The sequence below is a fragment of the Heteronotia binoei genome, chromosome 10 (genome assembly GCF_032191835.1).
Source record: "Heteronotia binoei isolate CCM8104 ecotype False Entrance Well chromosome 10, APGP_CSIRO_Hbin_v1, whole genome shotgun sequence".
Taxonomy (NCBI): domain Eukaryota; kingdom Metazoa; phylum Chordata; class Lepidosauria; order Squamata; family Gekkonidae; genus Heteronotia; species Heteronotia binoei.
In genome coordinates this window covers 64891751-64914602 of record NC_083232.1, presented here as the reverse complement: position 1 = coordinate 64914602, position 22852 = coordinate 64891751, and positions in this window count along the sequence as shown.

The following is a 22852-nucleotide window of genomic DNA, read 5'->3' as shown; positions in this document are numbered from 1 at the left end:
ATCATATCTTTATACACACAATCATATCAAGTTTTCTTTTCCAGAGGATTTGATAACAAGTGTGTTAGCTTTACAGCAGAAAAAAAATGGGAAGATGCAGATAATTGAACAAACTGAAATATGTGCAAACAGCACATACAATATTCTGTATAAATTAAATTTTAAAAATTTAAATGGAACAATGGAGCACATTGTTCTCACTTTGAAAACAACAACAAAGCATTTGGAACTACATTTAAGCATTTAAGGGGGGGGGGGGGTTGAAAGAAGAAAAATCTAGAGGCATAATTAATGCAATTAGAGATATACAGATCCCAGTTCCAAACACTCTGTCCCAAGCTGTGGGCACATGTTGTATTTGAACAGAGGACCAACATGCACAGAATGGGAACAGGAACAAGCTGGGTAGCCTGGCCAGCCCAGTCATAACCAAATGCACTGACCCCACCTCTTTTTATACATGGTTGCCTAGTTAATAAATCAATAAATTGTTAATAAAATGTATACCTCTGCCTTCACCTGCCTTTTGGGAGGGAAAAGGAGCATCATAAATATAAATAAAGATGTGGAGAGGGAGAAATGATCCAAAGGGAGTTTTACTTTCCTGTAAAACTCAATGAATCTTGCATTAGCATTATAGAATACTTTTTCTATTAACACATATATTTGACATATAATTTTCCACTCTCCTGATTGCTCTCTGATTTGTCAGTCCGCACTTGGTTATTGAATATAATATTTTGTGTTTGCATAGGGAAGTAAAACCATCATTCTCTGTACCTTGAGGGCCAGTACTGCCTGAAAGTTTTAATGCAAAAAGTGAGCCTTCAGGGCCATCCATCAAAACATGCACAGTTAAGAGGCCTAGTCAAAGTAAATCCACTCTAATCAGATGTCTGTGGATGGACTTTGATTTATAGAACTCATTCTGCAAGGGGCCAATGATTGCAGTTTTTCTTTTCACAACAGGAATAACTTCTGCTGGGCTGTTTTCTTCCATTTTTTGCACTCCTAGCAAGACTTCCTAAGTGTAGTCAATCATGTTATGTTATTTCTCATTTCCTTTCTAGCAGTCACTGGCTAAAGAATTGAAATGACACTGTACTATTTTACAGTTCTGAAAATAGGTTTAGATACTTTACATTATCAGTCCTTGAGAGACTGTAGAAATGACAGCCAGCATGCCAAATGATTTTTCTTGTGTCCATCTAGTTTGTGCTTTGTGCCACTCTCTGCTGACCCCCTTGTGTGTCCATGCCTCCTCTGATCCAATCCAAATGATAGTAAGAAGTTGGAAATATTCTAATCTGAGAGAGCATGTTCAGTTTTGCTCTGCAATTCTCACTGCTTAATACAGCATACCCAAGAAGAACAAAGCTCTTGAATATTGGTTTGCTCTGTATGTGTTAAGTGACAAGTTGTTTCTAACTTACGGCAGCCTTATGAATGAATGTCCTCCAGACCATTGTGTTTTTAACAGCCTTGTCCAGGTCTTGCAAATTGAGGGCTGTGGCTTCCAAAACTTCCAGAACTGACTTACCAGAAAAGCCCCACTCCTGTGCTGACAACTCTTCTGCTGTTGTGGAGAGTGAGAGTCTTGAGGTCAGACAGCATCAGTCTGAGAATGAGGGATGTGATCCCTTAGAAGGGACTCCTTCCTTGGGCAATGAATCAATATCCTTTTGTAACAAGAATCCTTCTGGGGGGCTGGGGGCAAGATAGGCTTCTATTGGCACATGATTCAATCATTAAGAATATAGAAAGTGAGGTCTGTGACAGGCAGGCCTGGCGCTAGGGGTTCTGGCACCCCAGTATGAACCCTACCCCCTCCCAGGGTCCCCGGAAGTGACATCATCGGGCCACATGCTTCGTGTGAACTCTCAGCCCCTTGGCCAGCCAGCTGCACCTGCCGCCTCCACCGCTGGTCAGGTGAACCGGGGCTGGGTGGCTTGGCAGCCCCCTCCCATCTCCCCCCGGGTTGCGGGCGGGCTGAAGCATGCTGTGCTGGGGTGCGGGCCTGGCTTGGTCCTCCAAGGCCCCACCACCTGAGGAAGGCAGGTTGTCGCCCGAGCTCTCCGTCGCCACACCTCTCCAGCTCTCTTGCAAAGTGGGAGAGGGCCAGGCAAGAGATAGCCTGAGCTGTGCATTCGGGTTGGCATGAGTGGGGACAAGGAGGGGGTGCCTGCCCCTGTGGTGAGATGCTGCCCCAGGCAGCTGCCTACTTCATTGACTCCCACGAGCTGGTGTTTTGACTGCATGGTGACTTGCCTGCCTGGTGTGCAAGTTGCTAAGTTAAAGGCCAGGATGTCAAAGGTAGCATTCTCAGAAGTGCTGCTGGTTCTTCACACAAAGCCAGCTAGACAGGCACAGATCAGGGGCCACAATGCAAGGATGAGAAAGTGGTGCTGGGAGGAAGGTTTTAGGTTTGTTAGTCACTGAGGAACTTTTTGAAACAAGCTAAACCTGTACAAAAGAGATGGACTTCACTTGAACCATAAAGGAATCAGGCTGCTAGCAATTAATATCAATAAGGTTACAGAGCAGCTTTTAAACTAATTTGGGGGGGAGGAGGACCAATAAGAACTGGGGAGACTCTAGTTCAGGGCAAGTCAGTCCAAAGGGATATTTGAATAAACACTATCAATAGGAGTATACATGGCAACTGAGGGTCATGTGTGGCAACTAGGACCAAGAGAAGCAAGGGCTACTGGAGAGGGAAACACATTATACTTCTCTGTATACCAACGCTACAAGTCTCTGAGCCACAATGGAAAACCTGGAGTGCTTGGTGTTCAATGACAATTTAGATATAGTAGGTATCTCAAAAACATGGTGGAATGTGGAAAATTTATGGGATACAGTCATTCTTGGTTATAAGTTTTATAGGCAGGACAGGGAGAGAGGGCTTGGTGGTGGTGTTGCATTGTACATCAAAGAGGGTATCAAATCAAATAAATTAGAAATATCAGGTTAATTACCTCCCCCACAGAAGCAATATGAGTGGAAATACTGGGCCCTAAGGATTACATAAAAGCGAGAGTGTACATACCTGAGTAAACCCTTGAGACTGATCTTGAGATAGAGAAGGAAATAAGGGACATAATTAAACTGGGAGACTTCAGCTACCTTCACATTGACTGGGTAAACATGTACTCGTCATGCTGTAGAAATGAGATTCCTAGACTTTGCAAATGGCTGTGTACATGAACAGTTGGTCACAGAGCCAATCAGATAGGTAGTGATCTTGGACTTGGTTTTGAGTGGGTCTCAAGACCCGGTGAGAGATGTAGAGGTTGTTACACCAGTAGGAAACAATGACCACAATGCTATTAAGTTTAACATTCAAGTCAATAGAAGATAAGAAGATATTGGATTTGTAGCCCGCCCTCCACTCTGAATCTCAGAGTCTTAGAGCAGTTTTACTCCTAAAGTCCAAAATGGTAACATTTGGCTTCCAAAGAGGGAACTTTACAAAAATGAGCTGAATAGTAAAAAAGAAACTGAACGGGAAACACGAGAGAGTCAGATCCCAACCCCTAGGCCACGGTCTGCAGCCTGTCAGGAACCGGGCCACAAAGCCTGGCTGCCCCCCCCCCCCACGGTGGTGCTGTGCAGCCTCGCCGCCCCATCTCTTCCTCGCGGCTCCTCCTTCACCACCCTCCATTTCTACCATTTTAAGGCAGAAGAAAGGGCAGTGAAGCGCTGCTTTCCCCGGCTCCTTAAGGGCTAACCCCCCCCTTCCTGCACCGATCTCAGCAGGAAAAACCTCTGTAGCAGCGGCTGGCAACCCACTGAAGAAGTGGGCCTGCACTTGCCTCCTCTCCACTTCCTTCCTGGGCATGGGAAGGAAGTGAGGTGGAGACAAGGGTGGCTCCACTTCTTTAGCAGGTTGCCAGCCACTGCTATGGAGGTTTTTTCCACTGAGATCGGCACGGGGAGGTTAGCCCTTAAGGAGCCGGGGAAGGCAGTGCTTCACTGCCTCTTCTTCTGCCTTAAAATGGTAGAAATGGGATGGTGGTGGAGGAGGTGCCGCAAGGAGAGACAAGGCAGGGAGGCTGCACAGCCGTGGGGGATGGCAGAGAGGCTGCAGGGCCGCGGGGGGTGGCAGGGAGGCTGCATGGCCGTGGGGGGGCGGGGCTGAATTTGGTGCCCCCAACCTGCCAGCCCTGGGGCTGTAGTGGGTGGGCTGGCCTTGGTGCCAGTCCCTGCCACCACAAAGGTTGGGGACCACTGCCCTAGAGGATACTTAGAATGTATTTAAAACCACACTAATGAAGGCCAAATAAAATGTATTCCATAGGTTAGGAAAGGAGCTGCCAAATCTAAAAGAAGGTCTGCATGATTAACAATGCATATCAAGGAAGCTATTAACTGTAAAGAGGCTTCTTTTTTTTAAAAGTGGAAGGTCTGCCCCAATGAATTGAATAGGAGGGACCACAGGCTCCATCAAAATAAATGTATATCAATAATTAGGCTCCAGGTCCAGGGGAAACTTTTTTTTAAAAAAATGATATATTGAACCTGGAAAATATCCATATGTCCTGATATTCTCAAATCCCATAGTTGCTGGTGCCTCTCCTCAAAAGATCCCCCAAGTTTCAAAAAGATTGATACAGGGGGTCCAATTCTTTGCCTCCCCCTCAAAAGGTGCTTCCATCGTCGTCACTTTAAATGCCTTCTTCAAGCCACGACTCTGCAGTGAGTGAACTTTGTAGTTATTTAAGGAGCTTGCAATGTCTTTAAACACCTCTAAGTAGCAAGTTCACCTAGAAGACATTTAAAGGGACTGTAAGCCCTTTGGAGTTCACTCACCACAGCTTAGAGAAGGCATTTAAAATTCAGCTATCCAAATATTTTTGGGATTCTCAGGGCTTGGCCATTTTGGATAGCCAAAATTAAATCCCAATCAACAATCAGCTTTAAAAATACCCAGAAAATACTGGTAAATACTGGTTTTTGTTGTTCAGTTTATGCTAAATGCACACCTCTAGCTACTAGCCATGGTGACTGAGGGAAACCTCCACATTCAGAAGCACTAAGCCTCTAAATCCCAGAGCCAGGAGGCAACATCAGAGGAAGGCCTTGGCCTCTATGCCCTGTTGTTCCATCCAGAAGAACTGGTTGACCACTGTGTGACCAGGAACAAAAAGAGATGAAGAAAAAATTAACCCAAACAAGTAGTAGTAGTTGTTATAAATCATGACCCACAAAGGTTTTGGCCACTGTTGGCCACTGTGTGAGACAAGATACTGGACTAGATGGACTATTGGTGTGATCCGGAAGGGCTCTTCTTGTTCCTTTATTTGAGTCAATCCATCTCATGTTGAGTTTTCCTCTTTTTCTGCTGCCTTCAACTTTTCTTAACATTATTGCCCTTTTCAATGATTCTTGTCATTTCATAATATAACCAAAGTAGAATAGCCTCAGTGGAGTCATTTTTGCTTCAAGGTAGAGTTCAGGCTTGATTTGATCTAGAATCACAGTATCTGTAAAACTCTCCTTTAACACCACAGTCAGATGAGATCCAGTTAGAATATTAAAATTTAAGGACCATAGTGATATAAAGCTAGTAGCAAAGATAGCATAGTCGGATCTGTTCCCTACAAATTTTGGGGGAAATATCCTTAACTAGATTCAACATCTACTTGATTATATTTTGCAAACTAAAAACAAAATAGATTACTTCAGCTTTGTAATGATCATGCAGAGCTGAAATCAAGCAAGTTCATGAAGTGATTTATCTTTAAAATATAATTACTTTTGCTTGCATAGTTGAGGAATTAAAAAAAACAGAAATAAACCAGACATGCTATTTCATTAAAAAGGCATCTGAGCAACAGCCCTCTAATTGATATTGGATAAAAGTCAGCCCTGGTATAAAGCAGGACAAACAGGAGCTGCAGCCATTTAAATTATACTGGAATTGCATATAGTTTTGTTCCTAGGTTCAGCAGTAATTGCTTTACCCTACAGCTTTGAGAAACTTCCATAGCAACACGTTTGCATAATTCTCTGGCTTTCAGAGTCAATTGGGGTTAGCCAGCCATAAGGCATGGAAATGGCCCCTGTCTCTTCTGCTCATTCTGTTCCCTTCCTTCTGAAAATGGACTGTGATGTACTAGAGGTGCTCCAATATTATGTAGTAGTTTGAAACACCATGCCATCTGTCAATTCCAGACATCTCACAGCTGCCCAAATCAAAGATACTGGATGAGATTAAGAAATGACAGATAGATATTCCAAACTAGGAAGGTTCATCATTTATTCTACGAGGATAATAAATATGTACTGAATTTATTTAAAATTCACAAAAGGAATGGAAAAATTCAGTGCTTTGCTCTCAACCATTGGTGTGAACTGTTATCACTCCAGATTTGCAAGAGATGACAGAATATATAGCCCTTTGCTATTGTGTAATCTAGGGTGCGGTCACATGTCCCATTAAAAGCGGGCGTGGAGCGCTCACATTTGAACCACTGAGAATGGATTCGACGCGGGGCCAATCAGACAAGCATCCAAGAATGCAACTTGTCCCAATATCATCCTGTAGTTGAACAATCAGACATATTGAATGCTATCATGCTCTTTTCTTGGAGCATGCACACAACTGATCAAGCAGATCCAAAGTAATCTCATTCTCACTGAGTTGTTGAGCAATCATACTGTGATTCCTGCTGTGGGATTTTCATTGAACATGTGCCCAACCATTGGGAGGTGGGAAATCAAACGTTCTTTGCGGGGGGGGGGGTGTTTCCAGGAATTAATGTCGGTGATTCAAACTAGGGAACTGCCAGAAAACTTTCCTATAAATGGGCAGTGACGATGATATCTGGAAATCCTCCACACTGAAAAAAGATTTGTTTTTTCCTGTTCTTCTGAATAGTGGGATAATGCTCCCGTGGATCCTGTGTTGATCGGAGAAGCACAAGCCTCACCTCAGATTCCCGATGATCTGGTCCTGCACCTGTCTGCTGGGGCTTCTTTAAAAAAAAATCTGGGAGGGATGGATGGCAGGCACCAAACATCCCAAGGGGCAGTATCACGCATGAGTTGTCCAAACAGGAATAACCCAAATGTGTGCCACTTCTGGGGGAAAAGGCTGTACTTTCTCCAGTGTCAAAGAACCCCGACATAAAACTGGGGCAAGTCAGGATGCTGACGAGTTGCATTCAAGGGACAGATGTGGTTGTCTGGACGTGCTCATAAAATCTGAATGCTCATAAATTCCAAATGGGAACTGTGGGTAAGACAGATCTAAAGGTGTGTATGACCGCACCCCTAACAGATCTAAAGGTGTGTATGACCGCACCCCTAATCTTGTAAATCAGCTTCACCTATAGCATTTAGTGTACACATATATTTATTTTGCCTTTCCAAGAACACTTGTCTTGCAAAGTGGCCAACAGCAATTAACATTGCACCACTGGGGCTATTTATAAATTAAAATCAGGTACAGGATGTGCCCCCATGTTGACAGACTAACACTGCCATCTGAAGCAGAATTTCACCCATCTAAATCCGTTGAAAATAGTACTGTAGCTACACTGCTACTGCTGACATCTACATCAGCCTTTACTATGGTCTTCCAATTTTATCAATTTACTTCTCATTTATACCTCATTTTCTCCCCAATGATGTCCCAAAGGGACTTACAACATTCCCCAATGATATCCCAAAAGCACTTATAACATTCTCCCCTTCTTCATTTTATCCTCACAACAGAAGAGGGGGAAAGTAGGAAAACATTACAGATAAGCAGCAGTCTCATTTCATCTGGACATAAATAAAAAAACCATCAGTCTCCCTCCTAAGGGGAGTATGAAACACCACATTTACAGAGCCTTATGCAAAGACAGAAGGGTATCATAGGATCAGGTCATCACTCAGGGTGATTCATACATGAATGCACATCACCTGCTAACTCAGAAATTTGTGATTCAGTGCTGGAAGTACGTGCAGACAGCAGTGAACACAGCTGTGTCTGTGATATGCAAATGTTTTCCATGGTGTTTGATCTATGATGCCTTACACACTCAGGCAGGTCGCCATTATTCATAATTCCACAAGTATGCACTATAACAAGACAGTTATTAGGCAATCTAACAGGCATCTATGAAGCAACCCTTAAAATATACAGCAGTTTTCGTCTATTTCAAAGTCAGTTGGAAATTTACTAGAAAGAAGCTATAACAGTAGATGGTAGAGACTCTAGCTAGTGTGTTTCTAGACAAGTCTGTCACATTTTTGTATGAAGTGACTAGACAGAAATAGCCTCAGAGGAAGAGAAAAAGTCCAGTGTGTGTCTCTGTTATTTGAGGCACAAAGATAAGATTCTCACTCCACACTGACTTTATAGGTAAGTTAAGTGAACTGAAGAGAGAAGCTTCCTTCCTTATGTCTTGTTCTTTGCTCTAGGTAAGACTGGCTCTAATGGTACTCCTTCAGTCCTTAAACAAGTGTACCTGCAGGGAAGTGAAAGAGCCATCAACAAAAACGCTCTGTTAGAACTCTTGCCTCATCTGACTTGGGGAGCCTTCCTCTCTTGTCCTCCAAGATGGACAGCGTGTTGGCCTCACGCTTCTAGTTGAGTGCCCTTAATTGTCAGAAAGGACTGGTCCCCCAGTGTAAGTGTGAAGCAGTCAATCGCATCACTTATAGCCCAGTCATTATTTCTAGACAAGCTGAAGGTAATATTGAGCTGACACCTGGCAGTCCATTCCCCATATTATACCACAGAGATAGCCCTATCTCATCAGATGTCAGAAGCTAAGCAGAGTCCATACTTGGAAGGGAAATCACCAAGGAAGACTCTGCAGAGAAAGGCAATAGCAAGCCACCTGTCTCTCAATTGCCATGAAAGCCCCTCACTGGGTTCACCTTATGTAAGCTGTGACTTGACTGCACTTCTCTCTCTCACACACACACACACAAACACAATGTAAGCAAATTTCATAAGCAAATTTAGTCCCCCAAAGGTATACAGAAGCATAGTTTCAAAAAGCCAAAAAGGAGGAAGAATAAAGGGGGAAAGGAGTAAGGAAAAGTGAGATACTGAAGGCAACAGTTTGATATTATTTGCACAAAACCAGATAATTGTTGATAATATGGTTTTAGTCCAACCAAAAGCAAGAGAGATGGAATGAAGAAAAGTGAGATGACACCACAGTTCATGGAATGATTTTGGGGGGAATATCCTGTTAACAGTATATGGTTGAAAAAAATGTACAATAATGCATTTGATAGGGTTTGATATCGTGCACTGTAAGACAAATATGGCATGATTATAGATTAGTGGCTTCAGGTCCTTTCAGGTGGCTCCAGTGTTCTTCTGAGTCACTTAGTGACTGACCTTTTGGGCATATAAAAAGGTAACGGTAATCCCCTGTGTAAGCACGAGTCATTTCTGACTATGGGGTGATGTTGCTTCAACAACATTTTCATGGAAGACTTTTTTCATGGTGGTTTGCTATTGCCTTCCCTAGTCGTTTACAATTTACCCCCAACAAGCTGTATACTCATTTTACTGACCTTGGAAGGATAGAAGGCTGAGTCAACCATGAGCCAGTTACCTGAACCCAGCTTCTTCTGTTGATCCACAAGCACTGGAATAATTTTCGGCACAGTTCTTCTGCACGTCTGTCTTCCCTGTGCATTTTCACAGTTGTGATGGCTGCTTATTTTCTTATACATCAGGGGTGGCCAACAGTAGCTCTCCAGATTTTTTTTGCCTACAACTCCCATCAGCCCCAGCCAGCATGACCAATGGCTGGGGCTGATAGGAGTTGTAGGCAAAAAACATCTGGAGAGCTACCATTGGCCACCCCTGTTATACATGTGTCTTAGATAATGAGCATTTTCCAGAGAGGGTGCTATCATCCTTGGTGGCATCACTGCACCTCCCTTATTTATTTTTAAAATGGCTCTAAAATATCAATATATTGATATAGTGTTGTAATGATAACATTTAAGCAGGTTCTCTAAATTCTTAGTGCTCATTTTTTTAAAAAGGCACTATAGGCTTTTAAAAAAATTGAAAGCTGGGAATTCAGAGAATTGCTTAAAGTATGTACACAATACTATATCAATATTTGGGGGGACATTTTTTAATAAAAGAAACTGAAGCCACTCATCTTCAGCAGCGGAGAAGAGGGAGTTGTCTGATGATGACAGTCTAATCATTGAAAAGTGGGCGGGAGGTGTGTGAGTGTGTGTGGGGGGGGGGTGTTGGCAAAGGAAACCAACAGAAACATTTTGCATGAGGAAAAAGCTGATTCAAAATCAGATTACAGAAAAAGATCAGTATAAAAGTGGTTTCCAAAGAACCAGAAAAAATGGGAAACAACATTTGTTCCTGCTCAAAAAAAGCCCTGGTTCTATCAAAGTAGGGCAATGAGCACTACAGCATGAAAGTGCAAGCTTGACTCCATGTCACAACCAGGCGTGCAAGCCCTTTTTTCTTGACCAGCTAAGGTTGTCAGTACTTTAAATAATCTGTAAAAGTCCTGAGATGGAGTTCCCTCTTGATCTGGGGGTGATTCCCAGCGTGAGTAAGTAAAGTCAAGCAGACACCATAATCTCTGGCAGGTCAAAGGGCACATCACAATATTTTACACTGGGTTCATGAGCAGAAGCCACTGTGAAATCTGTGTGGTTTAGAATATTTGCCATCTATTTAAGTATATAACTGGGGGGTGGGGGAAAGCTAAGAGAGGCTCTAGCATTGAATTTCTGGAAACCAATCCTAGAGCTGCCCTGGTAGTTCAGTAGAATGGTAAGGAATAAACATTGTGAATTAATAAGACAAAATACCAGCCAGATGACTTTTTCCAATTCAATTGCAACTCCTTGGCTGGTTACAGACAGGCAGTTTAAACTGCCCCAGGGATGGCAGGCAAGCACCCTAAAAAAGCGCATCTACACGTGCACATCTTCCTGCCTTTCCCGTCCTGCCCCAGAGTCATCCCTGACTTATTGGGAGTCAGCTTAAAAAGGCACCACTTTCAAAGTGGTGCCTTTTCGCTGGGATGCCTCTGAGGCACCTCCCCAGCCATCTGGATGTCTGGGAAGCACCTGGAAAGTGCCCAAGGAGCTGCAGACAGGGCACACGAGTGCTCTGGATGCTCCCTGGGGCACCTGCAGCCCGTCCCTCTTCCGTAGGCCATCAGGATGCTCCCAGGCACTCCTTTTCCAGGTGGCTCACTTCTGGGTTGCCTTGATGCCGCCCAGAGCTGCCTGTCTGTAAGCAGCCCTTTTCTCCATACCATACCATACCAAACCTTTAATGGCATAATAGATTCAGATAAAAATACACAGAATATAAAAATTTAAACATTGGAGATAAAATCAAAATAAAACCGAGCTTACAGATACATTCAAACATGGTCAGAATTAAATTTAAGGATGTCAGCCAGAAATTTTGCCACAGCCTCACTAACCACCCCCTCAGTATCACTCAATAAATAATAACAGGGTGGCAGAATAGACAAATCTGGAGAAAAAGAAAGCTTGCCAAATAAATCTTTACGGAGGTTATGGTAAAAAGAACAATCAAGCAATATATGCTGGATTGAGTCAGGGGTATTCGCTCCACAGGAGCAAAGTCTGTCGGCTAAAGGGACTCGCTGATATCTCCCTTGTAAAACTTTGGAGGGAAACGCGTTTAGTCTGGCCAACATAAATGCCCTGCGATGACTTGGAGTGGTTAGGTCTGATAGATAATTGGGCATTTTGCCACAAAAAGCATAAAGACCTAAGGAAGCTGGAGAGCAAGTATAAGGGAGAGTTGGCCGTAATTTCGTTTCCTCCAATTCCCACAGTCTCAGTTTAATACATCTGAAGATATATGACTCTTCAGAGGTAGAAAAATCATCTACCTCTAACCCCAATTGATTGAGTTTAGACAGAAGCACTGCTGTCCAGGACGAAATATATGGGTCTCTTTTCATACAATCAAGAAGGCTGTTGGGATCTGTTCTAAAATGAATTTTGAGCCAGAATTTAAACACTGCAATCCAGGCTTTTGTCTCCACCAAAGACTGACCCACTTCAGAGCAGAGAGCAAAGTAGGACACACATTTTGGCAAACCAAGAATTTGTCTAAAGAATGAGGCTTGAATGCCCTCCACTTTCCTGGTAAAAGCTGAGATCCATATAGGGATACCATAGAGGATTTGGGCAAGCGTTTTGGCTTTGAATACTTTAATAGCTGCTGGAACTAATTGGTTGCCCCTTGCAAAGAAAAACTGTTTAATTTGAGCAGCTGAACACTTAGCCAAGTTGATGGTGTTGTTACGATGTGAAACCCAGCTTAACTTGTGGTTAAAAGTGATCCCCAAGTATTTAAAATTTTTTGTTTGCTCGATTGTTGAATTGCCAATAAACCATCTCTGTGGGCCCCAGCAATTTGAAAAGACAACTACTTTAGATTTGGTATAATTGATAGTAAGTGAATTACAATTACAGTAGTCATAAAAGGCGTTCAAATACCTTTGCAGGCCCACTCTTGTACAAGAGAGGATGGTAGTGTCATCGGCATAAAGTAATAAGGGGACCGCTTGGCCTGCAAGTTTAGGCGGATGACCATTGATAGGGGTCAAAAATTGTGCCAGGTCAGTTAAAAATAAATTAAAAAGATGTGGGGCCAGCACACAACCTTGTTTTACCCCCTTTAACACTGGGATTTTACTAGTCAAGTCACCGCTAGAAGAAAATTTCACTTGGCAAAAGGTATTAGAATGAAGTTTCCTCAAGAGAAACAGCAAACGAGGGTCCATTCCCAGGTAACCTAGCTTGATCCATAGTTGGGCTCTATCTATTGAATCAAAAGCACCCTTCAAATCGATGAAGGCAGCATATAATTTTTTTGACCCGGTATGCATATATTTTTCAGCAAGGAAGGCCAGAGTGCAGCAGTGATCCATAGCAGATTTGCCTTTGGAGAAGCCAATCTGTTCAGGACCTATGATGTTGCCTAGGCGCATCCAGTCAGTTAATCGGAGTTCTAAATGTTTTGCATACAATTTGCCCACTATAGATAATAAACTAATGGGGCGGAAGTTTTCTGGTAACTCCAACCCCCCCTTTTTGTATATTGGGATAATTATAGAGTCAAGCCAAGAGTCAGGGATGGAGCCATGCAGATCGATAAAAGAGAACAATTTTGCAAGGGGCAAGAGCCACCAATCGGCAAACTTTGTGAATACCTCAGCGGGAAGGCCATCAGGGCCAGGTGCTTTACCCGCTTTTAAATCCTTCAATAACTCACTGATTTCCTCTAGAGTTACTGGAGGCCAGACCGGCATATCAGTAACTGAGGGGTTTGCTAAGATAGGAGGGGATACACATGGGGCAGCAAAAATGTTAGAGAAGTAATCAACCCATGTTTGCTCAGAGATATTTGGGTCAGTAGCAGAATTGTTTTTTAGATTACCTGAAATGATTCTCCAGAAGGCCTTATTATCGTTAGATTTTATCGAGTGGTAAAGTTGGTCCCATTTATTCTGAAAGAAAGCTTTCTTTTTGGATGTAGTAAGCTCCAGGTAGGCTGTCTTGTAAGCAATGTAGGCCTTAATTTTTGATTGGTCTTTGGAGTGACAAGCCTCTTTAAAATGAGCTCTCAGTTCTTGTTTCCAAGCTAAACAATCTGTATCGAACCAGCTGGAGAAACTAGACCTAGACAAGATCACCGGTTTAGCTTTGGCACTACAATAATCAATTAATAATGAAAATCCTGAAAGGATTGAATCATCTGAATTGGAATTTATGATTGAATCCCTTAATCTGCATAGCGCTTCAGAGCCAAAGAGGGAAGAAAACTCCCTTTCTAGGGCCGGGGACCACTTGATTTTTTTTAGAACATTCTCAGGGGCCTTCATGGATTGGGAAGGTGATACCATATTAACCTCCAGATCCAATCGTAGGGATAGAGTTAGGGGCAGGTGGTCACTTTCTGTGCGCGGATCGATGTAAAAGTTATCGATAGATGACAGAAGGTTGGGTGAGCCCACACAAAAATCTATCACACTGCAACCCCTTGTGGAAAAAAAAGTAAAGTCATTTGCAGCTGGAAATTTGGAGAGACCATTAAATATTATAACATTGTGCGCTATGCAGAATTCAATTAATCTAAGACCCGCCTTATTGGTTAAAGTATCTTTAGAACAACGGGGTAAACATAGTTGTAGTGGAGGGGATTCAACCGCTTCAAAGCCAAAATGAGAGATCCATTTCTGATTGTTACTGCCTATCCGAGCATTAAAATCACCAAAAATCATGAGCTGAGCAGTATGGAATTTCCTAGACAAAGACGTCACATAGTCAGAAAATTTCTCCCAGACAGCATCAAACTCCAGCTCACCATTAGAAGGGGCTAAATAAACATTAATCATGATTAGGGTCAGTGCTGGGGAGGACAGCAATAAAGCCTGGGCAATTGGCGGGCAAGGATCCAAGAGGATCACCTTAAATGGTAAGCTGGATTTCACCAAAGCAGCCATGCCTGCTTTACTGCGACCTTTAGAGTGAGATCTATAAGCGGGGAGATTAAAAACTTTAAAATCCGTCAGTCTAAAACTGTCTTCTGCCCATGTTTCCTGAAGGAAGACACAATCAAAGGATTTCAAAAAGTCCAAAAAATCTGAGTCATTCGCTTTACTCTTCCACCCAGCAATGTTCCAGGAGATGATGTGGATCTTCCCTGTGGCTTCCCTAGCTGGTAGTCAATCGATAATGGATATCCTTTCTAGAACCCTGGAGTCATCAGTGAAAATACAACCATTATGTTGGGGTGCCCTTGAGCCAGTTAGAGAGAGTTCCATAGACAGATCAATTAAGTCAGCTGATGGGGGACAAGGGGGCAGGGGGTTGCTTGCAGGATCTAGGTTGATTGAAGGAACTGATTTCCCCGGCTCTAAAGACCTTTGCAGCTGCAGCTTAGTACCTTCAAGTCTTATGAGTATCGCCTGTTGATCTTTTGCTGGAAGACTCCCAAATGACTGCAAAAGGTCATCTTCTAATGAAACATTAAGCCCTTTTCTCATTGTGACACAAACCTCAGCTATTCAAGCCTCTTGTGGTATCCATGCCATGTGTTGGGTACCCACTTATAGGTTGTAGGAAACTTTAAAGGAGTGCATAGCAGGGAATGTAGTTGGGTTTCCTATAACTAGAAACACCTGTTTCATGGGCTACAATTCTGTTGGAGACAAATTAGGAAATTTGATTTTGTAGAAAAAGCTCATGCAGACTGTTCTGATGTATCAAAAATAATTTGATAAATGTCTGCCCTGTCCTAAGGTTTCTGGGGTATTTTATTGTATAAATCTAAATAAAATGATATTACATATATTATCACAACAGAGCAGCATTTCAAAAAGGAATGAAAAGACAATATAAGCAAATAAATTAACGCCTAATAATAAAAATGATAAGAACATCAAGAGAAGGAAAAACAAGAGCAATTCCCCAATCACAAAGCAAAAAATAAATAAAAAATCCAGACAGTTAGTGGTCTCAGTAGTCCGAGCAAACACATGTGTTTTCACCTGTTGCTGAAAACTGAACAGGTGTATGGTTCATGTGAGAGGATTACACATTTAGGATTCCTCAACTGAAAAGACTGTCTTTCTTATACTACCTTGACAAAACTCAGCATCAGCAAGCAAATCTTGCCCTGTGACGATAACGGCTGATTTGCAGGAAAGTTTGGGAGTAGATGGTCTTTCAAAAATCCTGCTCCTAAGCCATTTAAAGCTGAGCATTTTGAGGAGGATCAATGGGTTGGCTGCTGCATTTGGTACCCACTGTAGTTTCTAAATCATCACGGGCAGTTTATATTTAACTTTCTGCCTATCTATCTCACATCCAAAACCCTATGTCAGGGATGTCAAATGTGCAGCCCGGGGCCCAAATGTAGATAAATTAGATATATTTGGACATATGTTGCATGTTTTCACTCTTGACCTAAGATTAACAAGAGGCAAAAGTAAATATTGCTACAACACAGCATAGTCTAAGTGTTCTGTCTCTTACCTTATAGCCACTAAGCTATAATCATGCCATATTTGTCTACTCCAACACAGTTTAGGAGATATCTGGGTTTAAGGCTGATATTCTCTCTGCTTTGAATACAGAATTGCCAACTTGGCTAGTTTGGTACTGTTTCATCTTTGGGTAAATGTTCTATGCAATGCAGACAGTTAAGGTAAGTTGTCTGGTTACCACATCACAGCAAAGCACTTGGAAATAGGGATGCGCAAAAAAAAAATTTGGTAGTACACGGATTCGGAAATATACGGGGGGAGGGGGTGGAATACGGAATCCCGTATATTTCTGAATTCCGTAGTCAGAATAGCCGCATATATGGTAGATGCGTGGCTATTTCCGAATATATGGCCCCATTATACCCTATGGGCCATTGAAATCAATGGCAAATAGGGTATATTTGAAGCCACCTGGAGGGGAAGGGGTTTGAGGGAGAGCCCCCAAATTTGCAGGGGACCTGCAGGGGACTCTCCCCTACAAACCCCCCCAAGTCTCAAAAAGATTGGGCCAGGGGGTCCAATTCCTGGGGCACCCAAAGCCAAACCTAACTTCACACCAGAGAATCTCTATAGGACCCAAATGCACTATATACATCTATCTGCTCTATGAACCCTGCCACACAAAACACAATCTGCTCAAGGTCTGCTCTGCAGACCTGGCTGCAGCAAACCCAGATGCCTCACCCAGATGTCTCTCACCCAGGTGCCAGCTTCCCTGCCACAGAACACACAATCTACAGATGCCAGCTCTCCAGCCCTGCCCCAAACAACACAAGAGAAGCGGTGGACCGCACCTAGCTCCACATCATTCTGTATCTGACACAAAGCAAGAAGAATTTAGACTTACCTTGAGTGATGGATGGTTGGCTGGTCTAGGCTCTTTTGTGTTACCCAGGGTGAACCACGAGGAGCCGAGCCAGAGTTGCACCCCAAATGAGGAAGATCACTGGGAGGGCCTCAGATTGTGTGAGAGGATCCTAACTAGATCCTGGGACAAACCTGATTTCCTTGCAAACTAGAAATCAGGTGTCCCCTATAACTTGAGAGAAGCTGTGGTTTACCCTATGGAAATCTAAGGATGCACCAGCTTTCAGTGGCTGAAAGCAAGATGCACTGCAACCCTAGTCTCTTTAAAAGGGAGCCTGATGTGGCCTAGTAATCACGCTGCCTTTTATGAGAAACCTAAAATCTTTTAAAATCACCCCTATCTGGCCTACTTGAATTTTGAAAGGAGATAAAGCCCTAAACTGGATTATTTTTTTTTAATTTCAAAAAACACAATCCCTAAAAACACCCTTATTAGTGGGGCAGCCTATTTAGTGGCCCTAGCCAAACCGAAAGCACACTCAGACTCCAAAAATAACTATAAAAACATGAAAGTGACCCAGCCCACACACACCCTCACCAACCCCCACACCAACCAGAGGTAATTTAAAAAAACCAAAACGTGACAGAAAGAAACTTAACTTTTAACCCATCCACCACCCCCCACCCCCCAAGAAAAACCAGCACAATCAGAAAAGGTCAAGCAACTCAACTGTTAAAAAAGTGGCCTTTTCACCAATAAGAAACCTCAGGCCAAATCAGTCAACAACACCCCCCCCCCAAAAAAAAAAAAACAGAACCAGGAAAAGGGACAACAGGAGAAGGCCAAGAAACTCAACTGTTAAAAAGGTGGTCTTTTCACCAATAAGAAACCTCAGGCCAAATCAGTCAACAACACCCCCCGCTAAAACCAGAACCAGGAAAAAAGGGACAACAGGACAGGAGGATGAAAAACCTGCAACAACAGAGAATAGATCCAAACAGAAGGCCAACACAAACTCAACTGTTAAAAAAGTGGCCTTTTAAACAATGAAAATTAGGCCAAACAGCACCCCCCCTCCAAGAACCAGAACCAGAAGAGAAAAGGAACAGCAGCAGCACAACACGGCAGCAACAAATCAAACACAGAATCCTTTTAAAACAGTAAAAAACTTAACTTTTAACAATACAGGAACTTTACCAACCCCTCCCCCCCAAAAAAACCCCTTCAACCTAACCCCAAGAAATCCAGGCCACCCAAATCAGGAAAAGTAAAAGGACATTGCACTTTTAAAAGTCCTCTCACTAAAGTAAGATATGGGCAAATTGGCAAAAAAACCCTCACCCCAGGCCCCCTCCCCCAGCAGAACCCCCTAACCCCAAATAAGCTACCCACCACCCAAATCTGGATAAGTGAAGGGACTCTGAGTCTTAAAAAGTCCTTTTACCAACTAAAATAAAACAAGAACCCCAAGACTGTCTTACCTTAGATGTCTTCTCTACTCCGGGCAAGTCTGGTAAGGCTGAGAGAGAACAGCAGCAGCTGAGGCCAAGGGCCAACACAGCACAATCTCTCTCTCACACCAACACACACCAACACAGCAGCAGTGGAGGAGTCCAGCCAGGCAGACTCCTTAAAAAGGTTCTCTGGCCCTACAGAGAGCAGTTTCAAAAAATAGCACTGCTCTGTGATTGGCCAGACAACAGTGCTTACTTGGATACCCAAGTAAGCAAAAGATCAAAAGAACAACAATGTTGCTGATGGCTGGGGGATCAGCTACACAACAGCCCCGCAAAGCATGCATTTGCAATACATTTTGCAAATGCATGCTTTGGATTGGCTGCTGGGGCTCCTCTTCCCCCTCCTCCCCCCTGATCCCAGGGAAGCTATGGGAGAGGTGGGAAAAGGCGGGAAAGGAGGCAAGCAGCTCCCCTGAGGCTGCAGAAGCCCCTTTCCCGCCTTTTCCATGGATTTCCGTATACTTCCAAATATCTATATGGAAGTATATGGGAAACCATACTCGGCTCCCACATAATGGGCCCCAATTGGATTCGGCTGTATGCGATTTCATATACAGCCGAATCAGGGGTGATTCATTGGTTGATTCGGTTCGGCCAAACTGAATGCACACCCCTACTTGGAACCACAAGTCAGCTCTCACTCCACACAAGCTCTGTGGCCCATTTGCAATTTCATTAAGATAACTTTACTGCATAGACGGAAATAACTCAATCAGATGTTGCCAATAGACTTTGCAAGGCTTTAGATGTGGACTCATTAGCAAATATACTTAATTAACTCCTAATTAGTATCCTAATTAGCTACTTAGCCAGTCAGCTAAGCAAAAGATGCCTCAATTAGAGGATTTAAAAAAAAGAGTTATGTCACAATCCACAGTTCAGGACAGCACTATGAAACCTACTTTATTTTTTTGCATACTATCAGTAATATTATGTGAAAAAATGCCAAGAATAAAATTTGCTCCCCTAAAGCTTCTACTTTCAGCAGAGGTGAGGTAGTAGCAGAGAGAAAGTGAAGATTTCTATTTCTAAAAAAGGTGTTCAGTCCTGCCACCCCATCCTAGTCATCCCTTTCCCAGGACAAAATGTATTTGCATCCTCATCATGATCCTGTAGCTGAGTCTCTGTCCTGTCCCTTTCTTGCAAGCTGCTTTTTAGAATCTGAGCTGGCCCAGAGGTGTGTGAGCCTCTGGTGCGACCCAAAGGGTTCTGGACCTTAAGATGGAAGGAATATGTACTGGCAGAGAGAACAGGGCTGCCAAGTTCCAGGGTCATGTAAATAAAAAAAAATCACTAAGAGACACCATAAATTTTACAAGACAGTATAATGTAGAGGTCAGTGGTATTCTGACAAAGCTTGCAAATGGAACTTCAAATAGACAAGAGCATGTAGCAAAAAGACATTCACAGAACAAGGTTCAGACATGTTCTGAACCTTGTTGGTCTTCTGTGAGTATATTGTAAAGATTGGGTTCCGGTGATAAATAAGCCTCCAAACTGAAGAAAGACGGATTAAACATCTTGATATCTAGAACAGACGTCTTTGGAAGGGCTTCTTTTAGTTCTATGAACTAAATACTGGAATATTGTTACCCCTTTGTGATTGGAAAGACTGTTTTTGAATTGTCTTTTTGCTACATGCTCCTGTCTATTTGAAGTTCCATGTGCAAGCTTTGTCAGAACATCACTGACTTCTACATTACGCTGTCTTGTTTAAAATTTATGGTGTCTCTTAGTGGTTTTTTTATTTACACAGCTGTACGCTAAGATCCTATAGATTTGCTAAGTTCCAGGGCCAGGCGGGGGTTCTCCCATCCTGGAGGTTCCCATCCTGCCAGCCCACATTGGCCCAGTGGGGGAATCCTCCACCGATGTCTCCGGTGCAATGACATCACTCGGAAGTGATGACATTAGCACTTGGAAGTGATGATGTCACTTGTGCACCGGCCACTCTAGGAGCGCCTGGGAAAACTCTATGGTTTTTTCTGGACACCCTAGCAATTTGGGAGGAAAACTCTATGGTACCATAGAGCTGGAGACCGTGGGGGACTTGGCAACCCTAAGAGAGAAATACCTCTTCTGCATGCAGAAACCTCCCCTGCCCCTTTTGTTTGTTTTCATTGTGTTGCATTATAAAGCTACTTTTGGTCCCACTGAGAAGAAAAGTGGCATATAAATACTAAATAAAATATTGAACTATTTATCAGTCCCTTACATTTTACAGCACTGGAAATATCCAGCGCTCTAATGATCAGATCAGATGGAGGGAACTGTAAAGTTCAATACATACAAAAGGTAATGAGAAACACCCCAATGGGTTTATTCAGATATCACCGATTGTGATAAGAATGAGTCAGGGGGTCCTTGGGCCTTTTCCCCTCCCTCTTCCACTCAAAAGAGGACTTGAGATGGAAGACTAGTTTGGGAAAAAAAATGCGGGTTGTTGAGATGTCCAAATTGGGTGTGTTAACAAATTGTAGTTTGCCAATTGTCTACAAACCAGAATTCTAAACCACAGGTAAATTTTAAAAGACTTTGATTAGAATTACACAGCTGACAATGCAATCCTGAGCAGTATAACACAACTGATTTTAATGGGCTCAGGATGGAGTAACACTACATGGGATTACGCTGTGAGAGATGTGCATTTTTCTGTGCAGGACGTATAACCAAAATTGTTCTAAAGAATTTTTATAGTATTTTTAAAGTTGCTTAATAGCATGAATAGTTCCATCTACAAAGATGCTGTTTAATTAAACTACTAATCAACTTGATATAACCACTATTTTTTAAATTCAATACCCCAAGGCAATATAATGAAACTTTGAATGCTATTCAAAAATCAATTATGTGCACTGCAAAAATATTTTTCTTTATGCAATCAAGGGGGGAAAAAAGAAAATTGATTATCCCACTATCCTAATTACATTTCATTCTCAAATTCTGGCACAGAATGCAATGACTTTTTCTCTAATTTTATTGATGTCATTAAGACTAATGAAGTTTGTGGAAATACAGAACTGCTGATATTTAAGAAGAAGGTTCAATCATCAGTAAAATATGAACAGAGGCACACATTTCTCCCTTATACTTGCCTTATCTTGTAAGTCACAAGTGTAACATGTTAATATTGCCCCTAGAGCCTTTTTATTACAAGCTTATAGCCGAACCAAAGGGGAGAGGAGCAGCCATGTCTCAGTGGTAGAGTATCTGGTCGTTACACGAAAGATCTCAGGTTCAATCTCCAGGATCCCTAGTTTAGAGGGACTGTGTAGTAGATGATGTGAAAGACTCTTTTGTGAGACCCAGGAGACACAGTCAAAGTAGACAGTCCTGACTTTGATGGACTAATGGTCTGTTTCATGACCCTAGGCCGAGTCAGGGTTCCAGGCTCCAGAGAAGCCTGTGTAAAAGTAGCTACAGGGCCTACATCTCCCTCTGATTGAGTGGCAGAGATTTTGGAGGGGAAACTTGCCTAGAGGGATGGGACCTGGGAGGAAAGCACAAGAAGGCCAAACTTCAGACAGGGTGTGTTCTCTCTGGAGAGGCTACAGACAGAGGAGCGTGATCTCTGGAAAAACTGCAGCAGGAGGGTGCCCTCACTCAAGTGTGACTCAGTCTATTAGGATTTGTGAAAGGGATAGCTAGATGCCTCCGGGCTTTTAATTTTTTATACCAACCTTTACTATTTTCTATATTCCCTGTGTGACAATCTGGTTTAGTATAAGACTGCTTCAGGTGTCTGTGTGTTCTTAGTATGAATTCTATTTATATATTCCCATAGCCTCACAATTGTAAGGTCCCCAGACCTCAAGGCCCCATCAGTCTGTCATATTTTTAACCCATCCTTTCTTCAAGGAGGCAAGGGCAGCATATGTGCTTCTCTCTTCTACTATTTTATCCTTACAGCATTCCAATGAGGTAGCTCAGGCCCCAAATAATTGGCTCAAGATCACTTGATGAGTTTTATGGCCAACTGGGTATTTGGATATGCCTACTCCAAGGCATATGCCTACTTCAAGAATTTAGCCACTACTCTACATTCTAGCAATGTTCATTTATTTAAAACATTTCAAATGTTTTCTCTGTGGTGTGATTTCACATCACCAGGAAATGCCAAATGCCACAAATTCATGGGCTGAGATTATTAGAATGGACTGTACCACTTCCAAGGTGTCATGAGTCAGCCAGGGCTCAAGTGAGGATTCCTCAGGAGAAGAGAAACCACGTGTAGCCAGCTCTGAGTTAGCAGAAGCCAGCAAGCAGAAAGACAAATCACAGGCTGGTCAGGGTTTACAGCCAACAGCTGATGCAGAGCCACCAACAGTCTCCAGCCCTGAGTCAACAGGTGATTGTTCCCAGCCCTCTAGTTATCACTCACACCCTTTGAGCACTGCCAAGAGAGGCTACTAGCAGAACTACAGAAGAGACAACAGAGTGCTCGCCTACTGGCCCAATGCTAGCTGTTTGAAGTAGCTGCAGAATTA